The sequence below is a fragment of the Pelodiscus sinensis genome, chromosome 1 (genome assembly GCF_049634645.1).
Source record: "Pelodiscus sinensis isolate JC-2024 chromosome 1, ASM4963464v1, whole genome shotgun sequence".
Lineage (NCBI taxonomy): Eukaryota > Metazoa > Chordata > Testudines > Trionychidae > Pelodiscus > Pelodiscus sinensis.
In genome coordinates, this window is record NC_134711.1 from 55,790,001 (window position 1) to 55,810,668 (window position 20,668).

General features: G+C 44.2%; 1 protein-coding gene across 5 annotated transcripts in view; it reads left to right on the forward strand.

Annotated features, from left to right (window-relative positions):
* The window catches only part of ARID2 (AT-rich interaction domain 2), a 203,135-nt gene extending 182,714 nt beyond the window's left edge, over positions 1-20,421 (forward strand). The window contains exons 21-23 of one of the 5 annotated variants that reach the window (XR_012904297.1): positions 1-11,566; positions 12,747-12,808; positions 14,583-20,421. The exon at positions 1-11,566 is cut by the window's left edge and continues 3,254 nt beyond it. The gene's annotated coding sequence lies outside the window, so the exon portion shown is untranslated. The other 4 variants (XR_012904298.1, XR_012904299.1, XR_012904300.1 and 1 more) reach the window with 4 other exon arrangements.
* The last annotated feature ends 247 nt before the right edge of the window (positions 20,422-20,668 follow it).

The following is a 20,668-nucleotide window of genomic DNA, read 5'->3' on the forward strand; positions in this document are numbered from 1 at the left end:
AGCCCCCTACCAAAAAAAGAGTGGGAGACCAGACGAAGTCCATTTTCATGGAAACAGGGCTCAGACCTCTCTCGGAGCTGAGATATTCAGATTCGCTACAGCTCTGGTGCCATGGAAAAAACAGGAGAAGACAACTGACAGAGGATGTTCCCCAACCCCTATGATGTCTGGACATGGAGACCAACACAGAGTGTAACCCACGCCAGGTCACTTCACAATTCTCAGAGTGGGTGTTGTTGATCGCAGCACAATACCAGAATATGAGCAATCCCTTCCATACCAGAAGCTTTTTTCATAGCTAGAGCCCTACTCTGAGTGTTGGTACCAATTGCAGCAGAAGGAAGAAAAAACAGGCTACTGGCTTTACCTTGGCACTGTCTAAAGGGAAACTGGCCATGATGACCCAGTCCCAAGCTCCTTGCTTCAGCAATGGTGCTTGGTTAGGATTGCTCCTCCCTAATCTCTGAATAGACACTCCTCAGAGTTGGAGGCAGAGGAAGAGTCATACACCTCCCACAGGAGATGGCCACTGATACACAGCTCAGCACTATCCTGCAATGGACCCAGGCCAGGCCAGTCCATCAGCTGAATGGCCTTTTGGACAGTGGCGGATGCTAGTACAGTGGCTCTTCTGAAATCTGTGGGTTTTTCCCCTATGCAAGGCCCTCAGTCAAGATGCTTATTTCCACATTTTAATGTCAGGGGGACAGAATGTTCCTCAAGTTCACTATGAATCGCAGACACTACCACTTCGTGGCTCTCCCATTCAGCCTGTCAGCAGTCCTATGAATGTTTACAAAGTGCATGGTGGTCATAGTTGCCTTCCCAAGGAGGCAAGAGGTGCCGGTTTATCCTTGCCTTGACAATCGGTTGGTCAGAGGCTGGACCAGGGCCAAGATGACATCCAGCACATTTTTAATTGTTGACTTTCTGAGACCCGGGCCTACTAATAAATGTGTAGAAATCTACTCTCTCCCCAGTAGAAAGGATAGAGTTCATTGGAGTGGTGCTCAGACTCATCCAAGCCACAAAGCATTCATAGGTCAAGGCAATCGTGATGATTGAGCATGTGAGATCACCCATTTATAACTGTGTGAAGCCGGACCAAAACATGATGTTCCTCTGCCTTGCAGCCTGGAAGCTCCATGGCTAAACCCCATAGAACTAGCACGCGCATAGTAAGTAAGTTATATTAGGAAGCAGGAAGCCACCCACTGGGGCTACTTGTCTGTCAAATTGGAAATGTTTCTCTGGTCTTCCCAGAAGACCTATGGAATCATCATTGTCATCATTCTGGAATACTTACTGCAATGAAAACTGCAAGGTATAACTATGGCATCTATTAGAGTCCACCTGGCAGCAATCTCAGACTTTCACGACTGGTGAATGGCTGATTTATTTTTTTCCAATGAATTCTCTGATAGTCTCCATAAGGGCCATGACAGGTTCTACCCCTATGTGCATGACCGGGTACCCCCCAAACTGGTTCTATCAAACAGCACCCAAACCACCCCCATTTGACCCATTGGCAACTTGTTCCCTGCTCTATCACGGAAGGTGACCTTCCTAGTGGCCATCACTTTAGCTCTGACATGAGGGCAAGATCTGTTTCCTCACATCAGAGCTGCCTTAAATGGTGTTCTCAATGACAAAGTTCAGTTGTATCCTCACACATCTTTTCTTCTGAGTGTGATTTCCTAGTTTCAGAGCAACTGAATTATCTTCCACCTGGATTTCTATTCAAAGGTACATGTGAACAGGGAATAACTGAGGCTGCACTTGCTAGATGTTAGGCATGTTATGGCTTTTTACATAGAAAGTACAAAAACATTTCAGAAATCTATCTTAACTGTTCATGGTTATTGCGGAGAGGATGAAAGGTCTCCACTCTCAGCCAAGAGAATTTCATCATAATGTTACGAATTGGCAGGGGTTCTTACCCTGCCTGTTCTAACACCTTAGTCCACAGAAGCACAATCATCTCCGGCATTATTTCTAGCACAGGAACCCACTCAGGACATTTGCAGAGCAGCAACCTAGTCATCAATACACACATTTGCTGCTTGTTACAGCATCACTCAGCAGGCTAGAGATTATGTTGAATTTGTTGCAGTGAGCACGTCACTAAACTCTCAAGTCCTCTACCTCTACTTGTACAAGAGTCACCTACCTTGGAATGGACATGTGCAATCACTTGAAGAAAAATGGTTACTAAACTTTAAGATGTTTTGTACATGTTCCAAGACCTTCCTCCTATCCCTCTTCAGAGTTGACTGGAAAGAAGGAACTAAGCGGGTACAGGGTTGGCCAAGCTCTTTATATTGGTGCTATGAGCATGCAGCACCAGAGGGCACGAGAGCTGACCCAACAGATACCATTGAGGGAAATATTGCCAGCTGCTGTGCTCAGGGCATGCACACCCCTATATTGGAATGCACATGTTCAACACATCTTGAAGAACAACAATTCTAGAAAGGTTCATAACTGTTTTTATTAACTGGTGTTGTGAGTTGTTTAAAAAATAATTAAGGAGCTGTTGGGATTGATTTCTGAGGAAAAAGTAAAACATATATAGCTTTACCAAATGATTATGGAACATGTATAGTCCACAAACAACTAAGACTAATTGTTTGTGTGGTCCAGGGGGATATAACAAGGAACAATGGACTGAAAATAAGTCATGGAAAAAACAGACTATTGGAATACTCTTTAAAGGGATGGGCTAGAAATCCCATTGCTTGACCCACTTTAAAAATAGACTGAACATAGCTTTTGTGAATACTACAGGAAACAATCCTGCATCATGACTGCTATAGATAAAATAAACTTAAATGGAGCTTTTTCATCTGTAATTTTTTAGCTTCTATTACATGCCTTTCCCAATGACTGGAACAATTTGCATTGAAATTTATTACGGACAATTTCCCATTTTCAAGAAGATTTGACCTTTAACCATTATGTTTGGCAGTACACTTATTGAATATTTAATGAAATATATGTTGTAAGTTTCTGTATTATTCTGAACTGCGATGCTAAGATTTCTGTATTATATTTGTGTTATCATTAAATGTGTTGACCACTTGTTTCAGAGAATAATCAGCATCAAATATACAAACTGAAAAAGTTATTCACATTCTGCTGTATAATGTAATCAACTCCTTAACTATTCTTTATTTTCATATTTATTGTGGTGGTTTCCAGAGACTTGGGAATATAAAATAGGAGTTATAGGGTAGATCTGGGGGCATGGAGTTGTCAGTTAGCTGCATTTGCTCCAAGATCGCAGAAGTAAACCCAATTTCACAAAGTCCAACATGGTGGATAATAATCTGTTCATTTCTGTATTTCATCTTATACTTTCATACAGAACATAACATGAATCAAATGTTTAACTTTTGACAAATCATGTATGTATTGTCTTTGTTGGAAATTATTCAAGGTTTGATCTAATGTTCATTAAAGTCAGTGGAAAGACTCCTGTTGACTTTCATTGAGCTTTGGATCAGGCCCTTAGTCTTTAAGAGTTTATTTTTCCTGCAATGTTTCCTTTTCATGGCTTTGGTTCCACTTCAGCTTACTTTTAAGAAGAATTTTGACTTGTCTAAGGTCTTTGACAGCTAATAAAAATACTTGATAAGAGTAAAATGAAAATGGATAAAATAATTTCAATTTTAATAAAAATGATTTTATTTTAATTATAGCATAAGTACTTCTGTAATATTTAATTGTCAGCTGCCTACTTTCTGAACAAAAAGATTCTAATTTTTAAAAATAAAGTCCTTGCTATTTACCAAACCTTAGTTCAGATTTCTCTCATTGTTTCCTATAAATATTTCTAATTATATTAAGTAGGATAATAGAATATTTCAGTTATGCAAGTATTATTCCTCTTTAATTACCTTGTTTTTTGTTTGTTTGTTTTAGGGCTTGTAAGTGATCAACTCTACCTACTTTTACCAATCTATGTACTGCTAAGGCCAGCTCAACAATAATGCACCATCTTCTCCTGGGAGAAGGAAGAAAGTCACAACTGATAAGCTTTAATCAGCATACTTTTATTTGAACTAAGATCTTTTTTCTGATGCATTAACCACTGCTTCTTTCTGAAACGTATCATTCCAGAACTGAGAAGGCACAACAGTGAACAACTTGCTATCAGTTTGGAACAAAATCAGTATTTGTACCCAAACAATTTTGTTACCCATATGACTGTGTTTCCCTCTATTTTTATTGCTTTTTTAAAAATCATTATGGACTTGTTTGGTTTTGCATGATTCTGACTTTCAGCATGGAAGGAAGGATGGTCTTGGACTTAAGGAGCTGGACCAAGACTCAGAACTGAGTTCACTTCCTGGTGCTGCCAAGACTTCCTGTGTGACTTTGGACAAATCACTTAGGGTGCATCAACACTGCACCCTACCTTGAAATAAGCTATGCAATTTTTGCTACGCAAATTGCATAGCTTATTTCAAAATTTGGTGCTGTCTACATATATTTCGAAATAAGAGGCACGTTTCAAGATACGGAATAGCTATTTTGGGATACTTCTGGTATCCCAAAATAGCACCACTGTCTAGACATAGCCTTAATGTCTGTGCACCTCACTATAAAATGGTAACAATAGAATTGCACTGTTTCATGGAGTTGTCATGAAGATAAGTCAGTGAATTATTGGAGTTCAGAGGTTACATCAATGTGGGGTCAAAATGGTACCTATATACCACCAAAGCATGTTAGTTCATTCTATCTATGTTTTGCAGAGGTGCCATGTGGGGAGGAGCATGCAGGGTCATGTGCTCCTCCCCTTTTCCCCTGAGTTATTTGGTTTGTACAGAGCTGCTCGCAGAGACTGAGCATGCTCAGTAACATCTGCCAAAGCCATTGCCCTCACTCTCTCCCTCAACTCAACGCCCCCCCACCAATCAGTATGGGTGGGCTCTGCCTTGAAGCATTAGCCAATCATATTGGAGAAACAGGGTTTTGTTTTTTCTTACCTGGGCCCTTTTCTACCTGCATTGTTATGGTAGCAGATAGTTTTATCTGGGTGGATGATTATGAACAGCCTTTTTCTAGTTGCAATGCTGATGTAATTTCATCTGGAATTTCATCTGGTAGGTACAGTAGTTGCAAATGCATGTGTAGTGGCCATCAATCTTCATGTGTTGCCCACAGAGCATGGCCAATGATTAGCTCAACACAGCCAGTGATCACCAATCCTGAAAACTGCTTAAGGTTGTTCCTGAAGGCCCAGCATAGCAATTACCTGCATTTAATCACATAAGTTTTAAAATTTGGAAATAAAGAACCACATTAGGTTAATAATTAAAAGGGAGTTGAAGTGAGATGTTCTGAAATCAGAGTTTTTCAAGCAGGTAAATGGTGAAGACTCAATGCTGATCTTGATGGATCATCGTTACTGTCAAATATTTGAAGAATTCAACAAACCTAAATGATTATCATTACTTTATTGTCATAGCTTTTCTCCCAAAATAACGAATGTGTTCTTTGAGAAGTGTCCCCGTGGGTGCTCCAACTTTAGGTACACCAGCCCCGCTGCACCTACCAGTCAGAGATTCTTAGTAGCAGTGCCCCCCCGGCTGGCCACTCGTGTGAGATTCAGGCACAAGATACCTGGAGTGTGTAACGCACAGGCTTGGCCAGCCAGCTCCTCAGTTCTCCGACCACCGCTGGCTTTGTTTCAGCACAGCAGTTGCCTTCACACACTTCCCTCTCTTTAATTAGCCTATTTTGTTTAGTTCTTTTCAACTATTTCTGTTATTCACGTTACTCAGCCTTTTTGAAAAAAATGAGTTTTTTCTGTCAGGCAGCACTTTCTTTGTTTCCCATGGCTCCGCTTTGATAGTGCCCGTCATGTTTCTGCTTATACTACTCAGGACATGCCCAGCTCACCTGAGTTTAAAAGGTGTTTAGACTGCAGTCTATCCATATCAGTAACAGACGGCCACTTTCAGTGTGTCCACTGCCTGGATCAAGATCATGACACAGCGCTGTCAGCATTGCAGGAAATTGACTAAGCATACAAGGAGAGCTAGACAGCTTCAACTCCGCATTTTACAAGTGGAGAAAGCCTTGACACCTCTCGGTCTCTTTCCCTAACTTGCCCCTGAGGCTGACAAAAGGGTGCTTTCAGTTGCAAGCCCTAAACTCAAGGAAAATCTCCCTCAGCAAGGAAGAGGTCTCATACTTCCTCGGGGCTACATCCCCGATGAGGAAACTGGTGAGCACAAAACCTGGTACTGTTGCCCCTACTCTATCAAGGGGGGCAGATAACTCTAGTGCTGGCTCCCATAAAAGCCGAGAGTGCACACAGAGCCGGATGGCAAGGCCAATTGATCAAGCCGGTACTCCAGCATCAGTTAAGACACTGGCAACAGAAAAGGGGGTGCTAACAACACCACATTCCATGCCAGCACCTTCAGCTGCACATGCACTGCCCGCTGAGCAGCCGACACCAGCAAAGTGCTCAAAAACGCTAAGCACGTTCTTGATGCCCTGTGTGCTACTGGCACCGGCTGTTCAAAGTACTGTGGTACCGATAGCTCCGCCTCCTGCAGTTCACTACAGCTACCGAGTTGTCAGTAACTTTGGTGCTGGGAACCCTGCACTTCGGCACAGTTGGCACCCCAACCAACTCAGACATTTCTTTTTCGGGTATACCTGCTTCTATGTCAGAAAAGTTTAGTTACTCTGAGGAGGAAGATTTACCTTAAGCTCGAGTGTCTAAGACCTCCTCACCTAAACTGGTACAGCTCCAACAGTGGCAACAGCAGTGGGTACTGCCATTCATGCCTCTAAATTGGCTGTATTGGGACCCATGGGCTTCATTCAGACAGCAGCCCTCTCCCCAACCAGGATGCCAATACCACTCATCTGCCAGACCTAGTCTTCCCAGCCTACATTCACTAGACAGGTCTGAATTTTCCGACGGCGAAGAGGACGGGGATGTCACAGGGACGGAGCAATCCTCCAACTCCCCCCACCTACACACTCTTCTCCAGCCTTGTCAACAGACACAATTATATCCCCATCATTCATGAGTTCGGGGTACACTTTCAAGTCCTTTCAGAACCTTTTTAAGAGGGTAACCGACAAACTAGAAATATCCCTCTCCGCTCCTCCTGACACACAGCACAAGCTAATTCAGTGGTCTCCAACCTTTTTAAGATCACTTTTTTGAATTTAAGTGCTATCCAAGATCTCTGTCACACCTAAATACCCTAGTCCTGCCCCATTTGTGCCCCTTCTGTGAGGCCCTACCCCCATCTCACTCCAGCCTCCCTCACTTTCACTCGTCTGAGGCAAAGGGCTGGTCTTGGATTAAGGGATTTGGAGTGTGAGGGGGCTCTGAGGTAAGCCTGGGGCAGCCAATTGAAGTACCGGGGGGTTCTAGGTACAGGCTCTGGGATGGTGTTTGGATGCAGGGATACTCAGGGCTAGGGTAGGAGCTTGGGGTGAAGGAAGGAGTTCATAACTGGGGTTGGAGTTTGAGATGTGGGCTCCAGATGGGCACTGCTTACCTTAGGTGGCTTCTGGTTGATGGTGCAGTGGGGCTAAGGCACCTCTGCCCTGGCCCACTCCCTAAAGCAGTCAGCAAACTCCATCCCAAGTCCTGTTGTGCCCCCTTTCTGCTCTGTGGAGATAGGATGAAGTGTGAGAGGGGGCACCTTGACATCAGCACTCCTCCTTGCCTTTACCTGCCCTGCAGAGAAAGCAGAAGGCTCCTCAAGGGGAGGGGGAGCTGAAGTGCCAGCACTTGATAGCCTCTTGACCAAACCAGTAAGGATCACCTGTAAGAGGCTCCAAAATCTACCAGTAGATCCCGATCTACTGGTTGGTGACCACTGAGCTAACTAATATTCTTCACACCTTGGTGCAAACTAGGGTCTCAATATCCATGAATGAGGTATTGATGGATCCAGCTAAGCTCCTCTGGAAGACCCTGGCGACAATCCCACCTACATCTAAGAGACTAGATCGAAAATACTACATTGCCCCATAGGGTGTGGAATTTCTCTTCACTCATCCCTCTCCAAACGCTCTACTGGTAGAGGTGGCAAACAGCAGACTATGCGATCAATCCCATATGACAAGGAATGGAAGAGGCTTAATGCCATGGGCAAGAGATCATAGTCCTCTGCCAGGCTACAGCTCCATATCACCAAGTACGTGGTGCTACTTTCCAAATACACGCACCACATTTTTGACCAACTGTCGACTTCTATTGAAACTATACCAGACAATGAAAGAAAGGAATACAAAGCTTTGATGAAGGAAGGTTCTCTGATATCTAGAACTGCACTTCAGCCTGCCTTCAATTCCGCAGCTACAGCTTCTAAATCTCTGGCATCTGCAGTGGAGATGAGGCGCATGTCCTGGCTTCAATGGTCAGGTTTTCCAAAGGAAGTCCAGAGCACGGTTGAGGATCTCCCATTCGGGACATCCCAGCTATTTGCAGACACCACGAATGTGACTCTTCACTCTCTGAAAGATTCGTGAGTCACTCTGTGCACACTTGGCATCCAACCTCCTCCCAATAGAAGAACGTAAAATCGACAATTTACATATAGATACAAACCAACACCTTTCAACCACACTATACAATATGACAACAGATGATGTTCAAGACAACCTCGTCCAACAGGCTCAAGCACATCAGTCATTTTGAAGTCTTGGTCGAGGGTCAGAGAGCCCCCATACATCCTGTGCAGCAATACAAGCCTTATACTACATTTGGCTCCAGACTAGCAGCATTCTGTCCTTCCTGGCAATCCATTATGACTGACAAGTGGGTTTTCAAGATTATCAACACAGGTTACGTCATCCCCTTTACCTCCACCATATCCACCATCCCCGTCCCACTTCAGGGACCTTTCTTGTGAGGCTGTGCTTGTACGAGAGGCACAATGTCTCCTGCAATTGGGAGCCATAGAAGAGCTGCACTTCGAGTGCAGGGGAAGAGGTTTTTATTCTTTCTACTTCCTCACAACCAAGAAATCGGAATTGGAGACCTGTACTATATCTCAGAGGATTCAATCGGTACATGTATGATCAACGCTTCAAAATGATGACCCTCGCCACAGTCATACCCACCACCAAGAAGGGAGATTGGCTGTCCACCCTCAACCCTCAGGAGGCTTACTTCCACATCACGATACACCTGTCACACAGCCGCTTCCTCAGAGTTACAGTGGCAACCCAACATTTCTTGTACAGAGTCCTACCTTTCAGCCTATCAACTGCCCCAAGGGTATTCTGAAAGATACTAGCAGTGGTCATCGCTCACTTTAGAACAAGGGGAATTATCATTTTTCTGTCTCTTGACAATTGCCTCATAAAGGGCCAGTCACCCTACGATACTCAGCAGGCAGTGACATTTACCAGGGCATTATTCACCAGACTCGGGCTATGCATAAACTTGGCAAAGTGTATCTTGCTTCCAACACAGACACTAGACTTCATAGGGGTACACCTGGACTGCAAAACAGCCACAACCTCACTTCCACAGCACAGGTTCACAGCAATTCTAGAGTTGGTACATCTGGCACAGTTCAGACTCTGTATAAGTTTCTATCATTTCAATGCCTGTTTAGTGGTGCTCCCAAAGTACATTATTTGTACGTTGTCATCTGAAAATCCCTCACTGTTTTTTCTTGCTATTTCCCTTAATTCAGTTGCTTTACTTCTGTAACACTTCAGAACCCTTATTGTATGACACTCTGCTGCCAAAACTTTGGTCCAAGTTCCCAGCTACAACAGGAGACTTCCCATTTGGTGGCTCTTGGTTTGGTACTGTTCACAATCCACTCAGAATGACTACAGGTTGCTTATCTGTAATCCTTTGCAGAATTGCATTGATTCCCCGGCAAAGCAATGGTTGGTTTGAAATGTTGTTATTGTCATTTTCAGCTGTGGGAGCTTAACGAGTCCTACTGCAAAATATGCTGAAGTTTACATTCCTACCTGCAGCTGAGGCACTCTCTGCAATTGAGCCAGGTTTTTTTTTTATCGTTTGCTCTAGTTTAAATATTTAACACCAAGACATTCACAAAGTAAATTCCATTTCTGATTTAGAAATATTTCCCTCTAGTCAGTATATTTACTGAAATTAGCTCTGCCATGTAACTACTGCAATCTCTATTAACTAATAGCACATGCCATCACCTGCAGCTACCCTGAGCTTGTGTCAGTATCTTAAGAGCAACATTTGTTTGCTTTACAGTTAACATGATGTGTCATCTAGATCAAGATTTAGCATTTGATAAGAAGAGAGGGTTACTCACCCTCTGCAGTAACTGATGTTCTTTGAGATGGATGTTCCCGTGGGTACTCCATCTTAGGTGACTACAAGCAGTCTATCCCCTGGAGGTGGGCGCTTTGGATGGTGTAGTCTCCTTTGGACTGTAGCGAAGATTGTATGTCCAAATGCAGTTTCTCTGGACACAGAGGAATCCAGAGCATAGTGAGTAGCAAATGTATGAGTAGATGACCAGATGGCCGATTTGCATATATTGGACAGGAAGATGCTCTGTGCATAGGCTGTTGATGCAGCCATGGCCCTGATCGAATGTGCAAAAAGTTGTGCAGGTGGTTCTTTACTAAAGGTTGAATATGCTATTTTTATGCATTCTACTATCCATTTAAAGATCCTTTGGGACGAGATGGGGAGTCCTTGGGTTTGTTCAGTGGTTGACATGAACAACCTGTTGGTTTTCCGAATTTGCTTGGTTATTTCCAGGTAAAATGCAATGGCCCTCCATAAATCAAAAGTGTGAAGTGTGGCCTCTGTTTGGTTTGCATGAGGTTTGGGAAAAAAAGACTAGTAAGTTAATAGGTTTGTTACAGTGGAAAGGAGAGGGCATCTTTGGCAGGAACCTAGGGTGAGGTCAGAGGACTACTTTGTCCTTGTAGAAAGTGGTGAAAGGTGGGTCTGCCATGAGTGCAGCAATTTTGCTAACTCTCCTGGCAGATGTGATTGCCACTAGTAGAGCCACCTTTATGGAAAGGTGGAGTATACAGCAGGTTGCCATAGGCTCAAACAGTTTATAAGTTAAGGTTCTTAGAACCAAATTGAGGTCCCAGGCAGGAGCTGGAGGTTTGATTGGTGGATAGATGTTCTGCAAACCCTTGAAGAACTTTCTGGTCATAGGATGTGTAAACAGCGACTTGCTGTCTATTGGCTGGTGTAAAGCAGTTATGGCAGAGAGGTGGACCTTCAGTGAACTGAGTGAAAGTCCAGAGTTTTTTAGTTCGGTTATGTATTGCAGGACCGCAGGTAATGGAGCGGAAGATGGGTCGAGGTTGTGGAGATGAGACCAAGTGGAGAACTGGCACCACTCGTACAGGTAAGTTTTGCAAGTGAATGTTCGACTGCTAAGGAGAATCTGTTGAACATCATCTGTGCATTCTGTTTCTAGTAAAGTGAGCCACTAAGGAGCCAGGTCTAAAGGTTCATGGTGTGGAGATGAAGATGCTGAAGGCAACTCCGATATTGAGCAAGGAGATGGGGAAGCTATGGGAGTGGGCGATTGGCTGATATATGCAGTAGGTAGGTATACCAGGTTTGTCTTGGCCAGTCTGGCACTCTCAAAATGATGTTGGTGTTGTCTAAGCGCACCTTGGCGACTACTTGATGGAGAAGCGGTATGGGGGTGGGGAGGAAGCGTATAGTAAGGCTGTCCCACCGGGGAATTGTGAACGTGTCCCCTAGGGATTGTGCTCCAATGCCCGCTTGCGAACAGTAGCATGGACACTTTTTGTTGGCAGTGGTGGCAAACAAGTCTATTTGCAGGAAGTCCCTTTGTGTAAAGATTTGATGTAGAATGATGGGGTCTACTTCCCATTTGTGGCTCGCAGGAAAATTCCTGCTGAGGCTGTCTGCAGTTATGTTGTCTTTTCTGGGGAGATGTGAGGCAATTAACATTATGCTGTGAGTGATGCACCAAATCCATAACTGGACTCTCTCTCTGCAGAAGGGGAGGACCTCTTCCCTCCCTGCCTGGTTATGTAGAACATTGCAGCTTAGTTGTCAGTAAAGACCTGCACTGTGGAGTTGGAAATATGATTCACAAAATACCGGCAGGCGTAGTATATCGCTCAGAGTTCAAGCACATTGATGTGCATCGTGGTCTCTGTGTGGAACCACTGTGCTTGTGTAGTGACGGAACCCAGGTGAGGTCCCCAGCCCTGTTGGGAGGCGTCTGTGGAGATGGTGAATGATGGGGATTGCATGTGGAAGGGGATCCCAGCGCACACATTTTGCTCGTGACGACCATCGGAGGGAGTGTCTGACCAGGATCAGAAGCTAAACCAGTTTGTGAAGGCTGTGTATCTGAGGCCTGTATACTGTGCTCAGCCATTGTGGTATTGGCCTCATGTAATCTGGCATGCGGGATAACTGTTGTCACTGTTGCCATATGGCCTAGTAGCTAGAAGCATAACCTGGCAGGAAGTTGTGGGGCCATTGAGTGAAGTTGTACTAGTTGTAGTATTTCGAGGAACCTCTGATGGGATAAGGATGCAATAGCATGGGTACAATCAAGTTGAGCTCCTATAAACTCCAGGACTTGGGTTGGCTGGTGCTGGCATTTGGATAGGTGGATTTGGAGGCCAAGTACATGGAACAGCACCATACTGGTTGTGACGGAGTCCTGAGTTTCTTGGAACAACTTGCCCCTTCTGAGGCAGTCATTGAGATATGGGTAGACTGACACTCCCTGTCTTCGCAGGTGGGACGTCACAATTGCAAAGACCTTGGAAAAGACCCTCAGCGCAGTGGATAGGCCGAAAGGTAATACTGTATACTGGAAATGTCCCCCTGCTGTGACTCTTAGGTACTTCCAATGTGCAGGGTATATGAACATATGGAATTACACGTCTTGAAGGTTGAGAGTTGCCAACTAGTCATCATCGTGAGGGAGGGGTGTCACGTTATTGGATTCTAAAGATCACTGTTGCACCCATGGGGGGGGGGGGTTGCCCCAAAAGTCTCTACATGTGAGATGTTAAATGAAAGCTTGTTTTATTGATTCTGTATATGCCATTCATGTACTTGTATAATATCTGTACGTGGAGTTATAAATATGTACTCTGTGTTGATGCTGGAAAATTTTCTGTCTGAGACCGAGAAAATAGGCAAAGAATGTTCAGCCAGTGGCTATGCTAATTAGCAAGGAGACAATGAATCTCTAGGTGCCAATACACACCTGAGGAATGTGACAGGATACCTGCAAACCAGCCAGGGCATAATGGCTGCCAGCATGTGAAACAGAGATAGGTCGCTCGACCATGTGACATACTCTGGCCAGGAGGATGCCAGGAGAGGTATATAAGTGCCATGTGGCAACCTCCATCGTCTTCAGTTCATCTCCTGATCCTAGATGTAGCCTTGCAGGGAACAACAAGCCAGAAAGAACCATGGACCCATCCTGACATAGGATGTACACCAGAGACTTATAAGATAGCAGTTTATAACATCTCTGCTAAGAGCTTGCATTGAGAACTTGGTGATTCAATGCATGTAATGTATTCTCCTTAACCTTATTCTCATGCTTTTCTTTCTTTTAGTAATAACCCTTTAGATTTTAGATTCTAAAGGATTGGTTCAGTGTGATCTTGTGGGTAAGATCCAGAGTGTAAATTGACTGGGACCTGTGGCTGGTGTCTTGAGACCAGAGAACCCATTTGGGATTGGTGAGATTAGGTTCTAAAGCCCCTCATCTGTGTGCAGGCCCAGGGCTGATTGGGGCACAGGAAGAGCTGGAGTGTCAGAGGAGTTTTGCTTGTGAGGCTTCTGGCTGGCCAGATTGGCAGCTGAAGCATTCGGTGTGACTGGTTTGTGACCTGTTTGGAAGGTCTCCAGTCTGGGGCTGTAAGGAGCCCCAAGTTTTGAGCAATTTGCCCTGAACCGATGCCCTCAGCTGTGCCCAGACCCGGCCCAGTCCAGTACGTCACAGAGGGTATGATGGTGGAGAGGGTAACCACATTGAAGCATTGATACCGGACATATTTGTTGAGAGCTCTGAGATCGAGAATGCGTCTCCAGCCCCCTGACGTCTCACAGATATTTCCTCACAGAGAAGCCGGTATTTTGATATTGTTGTGGAACCCTTTCCGCTGCTTTGATATAGAGCAAGTGGTCAATCTCTTGACTCAGGACAGGCTCGTGAGATGGGTCTGTGAAGAGAGATGGGGGGGTGGTTGGGTTTTGGGAGGAGATAAGAAGGGGAGATAGGAAGTTTGCAGTACCCAAACTTTATCATGTCTAGAACCCATTTGTCTGATGTTACGAGGCGCCACTGATGGTGAAATGGTGCTAATCTGCGGTTGGATACTAAGAGTGATCGGAGGCTCGGGTGAGGGAAGACGAATCTGATGGGTCTTGACAAGACCTTCAAAATGTTTGCCTAGAGTTAGAGGACTGAGATGAGGTGGGTTGGTTGGTGGGCTGTCTCCTCCTTCCCGGACGTTGGCACTTCTGGGGTAGTATTGTCTTTGAGAAGGACCAAAGAGGGAAGGTCTGTATCTTTGAATGTAAGGTTTGTTTTATTTGCGTTTTGGTACAGGAGCCTGGATGCCCAGCATTTTAAGCGTGACCCTGGAGTCTTTGAGGAAATGTAGAGAAGCGTGTGTGCCATCAGCAAAGAGCTTCGGACCCTCGAATGGAAGGTCTTCCACCTTTGTCTGAACTAACTTAGGGAAGCCAGAGAGGTAGAGCTAGGAGGCTCTTCTCAGAGATGGCCAAGGCTTGTGACGCTGTGTCAGCTGAATCCAGAGCAGCTTGGAGGGCTGTTCTGGCTACCAAGAGTCCTTCATTAGTGTTTGCTCTCATTTGTTCTTTTTTTCCCTCTGGGAGGAATTGAATAAAGTCTGCAATTTGCTGAAAAATGGGGTGAGTGTATTTTGCTAGCATCACAGTGTAATTAGCAATACGTAGCTGTAGGGAGGCAGAGGCGTATGATTGTTTGCCCATGATACCCAAACATTTCCACTCTTCAATCAGGAGGGGCAGATTTGGCAATGGTTTACTTGCTCCTCTGATTTTATGCTGGGTCTCTGGCAGTGTGGTTAGCAAGACCTTGAGGACCTCAGCTACCCTCTTAAAGAGGTCTTGGAATGCCTTGAAATTGTGCCTGGATGGGGCTTGTAGAGGCATGAGTGTGTCCACTGGGGAGGAAGGAGAAATCTGGGGAAGTGGGTGAAAGGTGGTTGTGGAGTCCTCGTCACTCAGTGGCTGATGGAAATCTGGTCCCCTGAAATGTCAAGGGACACAGTGGATATAGGCCTCAAGTGGAGCTGGGCAACATGGAGATGCTGTTGTTACTGAGCTCTGTGAAGTGCCCAGGGGTCACTTGGTGGTAGCCAATGCGCAGGTTGCCATTGTAGTAAGGCTAGTTGTAAGGGAGGGAATTTGTGCCTTGGCGTAGAGTGTCTGGGAGAAGTTGAGGTCACACTGGAGGACTGATCCTTCTCACCAGAATACAGAGGTATGAAAGTGCCAGGCACGGACATAAAAAAAAGCCTCATAATGCAGGGAGGAATCAGTGCCAAATAAGGGTGTCACAGACACTAAAGAGATCATAGAATTGTCTGTGGACATATAAGGGCAAAAAAGAAGCACCAGTGGTAAAGACTATTGTGCCAGTATATGCTTTGGCATTACCAGGAGAGGGAGGCAGTAACAGTGCCCTGGTCCTTTATATGCAGCACTGCTCAGTGTCGGTAAGACCGATGATGCTGTTGTAGCCCTGTGCTGTTTGGCTGCGACAGGCTGGGGCTTATCAGCATGTTTAGGCACACTGACCAGGTTCTTAGACCCTCGGGGCGCTGTGGGTGAAAACTGCCCTGGTAAGCACTTGTCTGGAGCCCCAACGGGGGACGGAGCTGGCTTAGGATTTAGGAATCGCCCATTCTTATGTGCAGGGGATTCCATTTGCTGCTGCATGTGCTCTTTTTTGTTTGGAAGAGGCAGAGCTCGCAGCTGAGGCAGGAGGAACTGCCTTATCTGACATTGCCATTGGTGAGGCTGGTCTGAGGGAGATCAGGCTGAACTGAAAACCCTCTGGGTCTTCTAACCCTGGCTGCCAAATTTTCACTGATGGCAGTGAGCTGCACTGTATGGCTGTGTACATGTTGGTAAGATTTTGCGCAAAAGCAAGCACTTTTGCACAAAAACTTGATGCCTGTCTACACTGGCGGGGAGTTCTTGCGCAAGAACACTGATGTTCTAATGTAAGAAATCAGTGCTTCTTGCGCAAGAACTATGACACTCCCGCTCAGGAATAAGCCCTATTGTGGAAGCATTCTTGCGCAAGAGGCCAGTGTAGACAAGCAACATGAATTTCTTGTGCAAGAAAGCCCGATGGTTAAAATGGCCCTCGGAGCTTTCTTGCGCAAGAGAACGTCTACACTGGCACAGACGCTTTTGCGCAAAAACACATGCCAGGATAGACGCTCTCTTGCGCAAATACTCTAATGCAAGAGTTTTTGTGTTAGAGTATTTGCGCAAAATCTTGCCAGTGTAGACATAGCCTATTTGTCCAGATAGCTAGCCTTATAAAGAGAATGGCAGCCTGTGAGGAAAAACAGCATTTAGAAATCAGAACCCCTGCCTGGGAGAACTCTGTTACAAAAAAAAAATTTATTTATTTTTTTTATTTGAGGAAAAGTAAGACTCTCAGCCGTTTGTGAGGAGTCTGAGGTAAAAACGTGCTGAGGCATTTTGTTTGCCTCAGCACATCAGAGAGGGGGCCCCTGAGGGGGCACACAAGGCGCGGAACACATGCTTGTCTCTGTGTGAAGGGGAGACGCTCAGTCTTTATTTTTTAAAAATCATAAGATGGTTGTAAGAAGGTAATAAAAAACCTAACTCGGCAAAAGAAACTAAAAAGACAGACTAGCTGAGAAAAATCTGCAGAGCGCACTGCGGTTCTGACCGACGCCATCAGTGGCAGAGAAGGAACTGAGGAGATTGTACCTTGCACATGCACATTAGCCGCCTGGCGTGTGCAGTGCTTCTGTGCATGTGCGCGCTAGCTGTCAATGCCATTGCTATGAAAATCTTCCAGCCAGCGGCGCTAAAACACCGAAGGTAGAGCAACCCCTGGGATGCTCCTCGAAGACCAATCAGCAATTGGCCTGATCTTTTGAGACTGTATAGATGGGGGCCTGAATTTAGTAGAGGTTGCTCATACTTATCACTTATAAGCCATGAAGGCCCTGATCCTGCAGAGACTTACACTTATGCTGGCCATTCTGAACGCAGCCCAGTGAAGGGAAAGGGACCACTGAGAATAGTGAAATAAAGGCATATGAGTAAGTCTTTGCATCACTGTGGGTGCATGTTTTGGGGCCAAGCAATTCCTCCTGCAGCCCATACTAGTTTTCCTGTGCATGGGGTATTTTCCTTTTGTGTTTCTATACATACAGGTTGCTTCTTTGTTCCTTGATTACATCTCCTAAAAGAAAAGAAAAAACACAAGTCAAGAAGGGAGCAACTATAGGAAAGTTACTATAAACTCTCCATACCACTAAAGGGGACAAGTGATGTAACAGGTACGTTGGCCTCCTAGTCCATTTTTGGGTCCCTACCAGCCATTATGGGTTTTGAAGTTTTTAAACTAACCAGAGACCTGACATCTCAATACATTTCCAATAGTGACCACTTCAACGGTTTCAGTAGACAATTCCAGCAACTGTTCAAAAGGTGGTATTTAAATTCTGCCAGGCTTTTCACTCCACCTAATATAATTAATTGGTCTGATTCTAGTTTAGTCCAATGTCATCAAGGATATTAGATCTGGAGCAAAGAACTTCAGTTGCTGAAACAATGTGAAATAACTATAGGACAAACTTAATGAAGCACAGGTGTCCTACATTTCTAGCTAAGTATTTAATGATGCTTTTGTATAATGAAAAACAGGTGCCATAAACTGTTTTATAATCTACCAAAGGCTCCTAGGGGTTAAATTCAGGGCTGCATCTCTAAGTCAGAGCACAGATTTCACAGCCCCAGCTGAAGAATGTACTGAGTTGGTTTAAAACCACATTTGCACCCTCTTGATCCTGGGCTATTCTAGAGCCTGCAGAGAATTTCAGTAAAATCTGGAAAATAACTTCAGCTTAAAAAAAAAAAAATCAATAAAACCCCTTTTAAATATTGTGGAAATGTTTTGAATTGACAAAAAAGCCACAAGCTTATGTGCATGTTTGGACCCTGGAACAGTGCTGGTAAAGTACAGAGCATTTCACTTGCAAGCCACCACTCACATGTAGCCTGGACAGGTAATGACTGAAAGATGGTTACATTTCAATGACTTGATTTCAGTGAGTGAAATCAAATGACATTCTCAGTCTGTCACAGAGATCGGGGCTAGATTCAGAGCAGTCCTCTACTCAAGCTCTGCTGAGGTAGCCATCCCTTTTTGGCTCCTAGCTCTGGGGGTGTAAAGTGGCAAGAAGGTAAGCTGGCCCTGGGACTGCCTGCTGAATCAGTCCCTTGCAGCCTGAAATTTGTTAGTGGCCTGTAGCTGCTCCACCTTGCAGCACTGGGCCTGGTTTGGCCTCCAAGCTCTGGAGAGCATTAAAAGTGCCAAAGTTCTGATCTAGTTTCACAAAGTTGGCACCATAAATCTGTAAAGATGCCACTTGTTCAACGCACATGTTGCTCCACTCTGCCCTTGACTGGGGACACAAGTTGGATACTCATCTCGGCAGAGCAGTTGACCAGCCTTCATGTACTTGGCTTTTCTTGTGAGGGTAGTTGCTGATGATCTCTCTCAAACATGGGGCTCCATAAAGGGGCTTATTCATGAAGGAAATGTGTTTACTCACCTGCAATTAGAGTTTGCCTAAGTATACTCCCTGTGCAGTCACTCATATCCAAGCTTCTTTCCTTTCTTTTTTAAGATCTTACTAAGAGCTTTGACACAACTTGGAGTGATTAAAATATTTCAATCTTTTTTTTTTACAGGAGTGCCAATAAATGGAGATGCAGCCCCAAGGACAGTAATAGTGACATTAGCATATTACCTTGTGGAAATAGTCACTGAAACATTTGCCTGTCAAAGGTTGAGGGACTGTAACTCCATATCCTTGAGCAGTAACTTACACAGCTCTTCAAGTAAAATTAGTGGTGCTTACGATGTGATCCATGGAATTCTTCTGGACAGGCCACAGAACAATGTCTGAATATGAAACAGAGGACTGAGGTTCTTCAACAGCAAAGAGGAACTTCAAACAACTTCATGCCTTTTGTCAAAACTACCTCACTACTGCTAAACCACTAGGGCCACTTCTATACCAGAAAAAGTATTTTTAACAGTTACTACAGGAGTAGAGTAAAACCTGGCCTTAATGAAGTAAATGTAAAAACTGATCTAAAAGAGTCAAGATTTCACCTCTTATATAGACAAAGCAGATTTGTAATTTTAATGAGTCACGTCTAAAGCTGGTATCAGCTCTAGTGATGTGCCCTTTGCTAACTACTAAGGAGAAATCAAGCCTCTAGTTACCTAAGGGAGACCAACCACAGCCTCAACTGTGGAGGTCTTGGCCACAAAAACTCAGGGTACAGAGCTGTAGTCCTACACTCCTTTCTAAGAGCTGGAATGTATTGTACCCAGAGAAGCCAGGCAGCTGGACAAGGATTAGATTCCTCTGTACTTAAACACACTGTTTCCCACAACTCCTCCCAAAAGGTGTGAAATGTATTAAATGCTTCACCACTAGCGCATGTCTCCAAAGAGTTACACACAATTTCTCTTTTACTTAATCATTATAAAACAAGAAAGTACAGATGTACACAAAACCACCATCCTAACTAGGGATTTCAGAAAAGGTAAATACTGCAGAATAATTTCCATTTAGTTTTACATGCCTACAAAACAGCAATTCATTTCAGAGCCTGTCCTGTGACAGACACTGGTAGAAGATTCAGCCGTTTAGTTTAAGACCAGACACATAACTTGCAGTTTAGCCAAAAGAATTTATTAGAAAATATTATGCACTACATAAAACTATTTTTAGAATATTATTTCAGTAGACAGCACTCCAGCCTTAAGCACCACAGCATGGACTTTGTCCAGCTACTGTGCTCCTGAAGATACATCTTTAGGATGAGACATTCAAGCAGCATGCATAGTGAAACCATTTGATGGAGTGCAGGGAAACCCCTTTGTGATTTGCCTAAATTCACAAAAAACAACAATTCAATAGATTTTTCTCAAGGCAATTTAGATAAGATGAATTTGTCTTCTCAACCTTCTTAGCATCAACTGGGGCCTGAGCTTCTGCTATCACTTTGCATTTTGTATTAGTGCATGTCAGGAAATCCCAATAACTACTAGGGGTTAACACAAGAATTGCAATAAATAGCAACAGGAACATAGATTTAATATTAGTCTTTTAACAAAAAGATGTTCACAAAGTTAAAACCCATGCCTTCTCATGCAATCATTAAAGTAGACCTTGCTAATTTTTCTGGAAAAATAAAGGATAGTCTATGTATTAAGGCATCACATTTTTAATTTAGCACAGATTTTAATGGACTGCATATTTTCTGATAAATTCTTATCTATTTCAGTTGTAAAAAATAAGGTTTACCGATCACATTCTAATCTATCGGATATTCTTCATAACAATTTGAAATACA